Source organism: Notolabrus celidotus, chromosome 5 (assembly GCF_009762535.1).
Source record: "Notolabrus celidotus isolate fNotCel1 chromosome 5, fNotCel1.pri, whole genome shotgun sequence".
Lineage (NCBI taxonomy): Eukaryota > Metazoa > Chordata > Actinopteri > Labriformes > Labridae > Notolabrus > Notolabrus celidotus.
This window is the reverse complement of record NC_048276.1, coordinates 4,983,064-4,985,215: the sequence shown is the minus strand read 5'-3', so window position 1 is coordinate 4,985,215 and position 2,152 is coordinate 4,983,064. Positions and strand designations below refer to the sequence as shown.

The 2,152-nt window shown below is 38.1% G+C and overlaps 1 long non-coding RNA gene across 1 annotated transcript in view; it reads left to right on the top strand.

Moving 5' to 3' along the window:
- LOC117812537 overlaps window positions 1-1,829 on the top strand; it is a 6,081-nt gene extending 4,252 nt beyond the window's left edge. The window contains exon 2 of the long non-coding RNA XR_004631235.1: window positions 1,410-1,829. This is a non-coding gene — a long non-coding RNA (uncharacterized LOC117812537). The remainder of the gene's footprint in view (window positions 1-1,409) is intronic.
- Window positions 1,830-2,152: the final 323 nt, after the last annotated feature.

Genomic DNA, 2,152 nt, shown 5'->3' with positions numbered 1-2,152 from the left:
TTAGGTCTGAGTAGCTAATTTCTCTATCAGCAAACACTGTACGGGGGTGAATAGCTCATTTCTAAATCGGCTCACCCTGTACGGGGGGTGAATTTTTTCATAACGTGGTAATTTCAAAGATATTGAGAATACGAGTCTTCCAATGAGAGGCACAGCTGACTTGTTTGACAGGTGGGAAAACTGTAGCTGTTGGCTAGGAGGCTCAAAGCCCGCCTCTTTACGTCACAATCACTCAACAGCAGCAATATGTCTGCCCCCAATGATTGGCATCAAAACAGCTCTTCAGAAACAGAAGTGTGACGTCACGGATACTACGTCCATTTGTTATACAGTCTATGATTATAAGCCATGCATGTGTATTCTTTTTTCAGGGGATTTTGATGGATATATATAACATATCCATGGATGTCAGCAGGTCATTGCCACAGGCAGTGGCTTTAACCTGCTGGAGATGCTTTCCTACTGATTACAGAAGACTCACGTTTAATGTCTCCACTCTGAGTGTTGATGTTAATGATTCATTATGTTAATTTTCCTGTGATTTGAAGATTTTTATTCAGACAGAGATCCCACTCAGCTACCTGTTCCCACAATGTAGAGCCATAAATGTAGCCCATATCAATAGCTTATGACTAATCTATAAAGCATCAGTTAATTCAGCTCTAAAAAAGCTATTAGCTCCAGCCCATTAACTCCTCATAATGGTGCCTTGTTAAGAAGTAGACCTCGATTGAATACAAGTGATTATAATCAATAAACATGTATTCATTACCAGACTTAAATAAAGTAGAAAGAGACCTGCTGCCGGGTTACAGCAGTAAGATGCACATTTAGCTCTCACCAACTTAAAGAAGGTCACCGTATTCAGGAGGTGGTCTTAGATCTGATAGATGCAGATCTACCTGCAGACTCAGCAGACTAACACTATGCAAATGAGTCATTTTATTGATCATGTAATCAATTTGTGCTGTAAAATGGCTTTTTGACTCGGGCTGGAGTAAGATGCACTCACATGTTACGTTTTACCCTGTGATGGTCGTCCTGTAGGAGAGCTGCTTTGACCGTGTGTTTCACCCCGTCGGATATCCCTTTATTTTATTGATGAGCTCTGTGTATTTTTCCTTGAGGTTAACTGTGATTAAATATTGGGTGCATCTCTGCAAAAGCATACCTTAGAGAAGAATAGAGCCTTTCTTTATTGAATCAGTGAACCTGTTTATGAAATGTATTTCAAATCAACAGTGACAGCTCAAGTGTCCTGCAGAAACTGAAATCATATAACACAGCTCTGTTTCTGAGAGCAGTTTATGACACTACAATGATATTATCCTCCTCTTCTTTTAACTTCTGCTCTTCGTCAGACTCTGAATTTAATTAACGGTTGTTTTTCTCCTCTCCTCTGCCCGCAGCTCCCTTCAGATCGAGTCCACTTGACGAGAGCGTCTTCCAAGCTGGAGGGTTAGCTCTAGTTGTCAGCACTCAGTGGTAAGAAGTTGGGTCAGAGATAAATTTAGTTTCCTCTGTTAACCTACATCAAGAGGCGACATGGCACAACAGGACTGGCCTGCTGGAAGTAGCCCCAGTTTGTTTGTTTCTGCTGCAGAGTGTCAAGAATTCATTACGGGTGGCCTACTTCAGGAACACTTTCTCAGTGGCAATGAAAGACGAATGAATGTCCTTGAAATCAGTCAGATTTTATTATCATGACTGTTATCACTGCAAACAGAGGGTTAGACTGAAGTGTTGGAACTTGGAACTTACTATACGGCTTGTTCCTGTTGAATACATGTCTGTTATTGTGCAAATAAAGTGATTTTAAGAAGCTTAAACATGTCTTCTTTACACTGAGATAATATGGAAGCACTTTGTATACACATGCATTACTCTTATATTTAAGATATAAGACTGTGACGGTCACTGAGACACAATTACAACAAGTCAAACACTGCCATAAAAATGTTGAATATAAAAAATATCATATAAGTGAAAAAGCAGTTACATTGATTTGAAAATGAAACACAAATAGTTAGATATATTTATATTTCTAAGTCACTTTAATGCACTAATTTAATAAATTGTAAAAACAACACAAATCATAAATTAAATACTAATAAATAAATAATAATACATAATATATAAAATATATCATAAA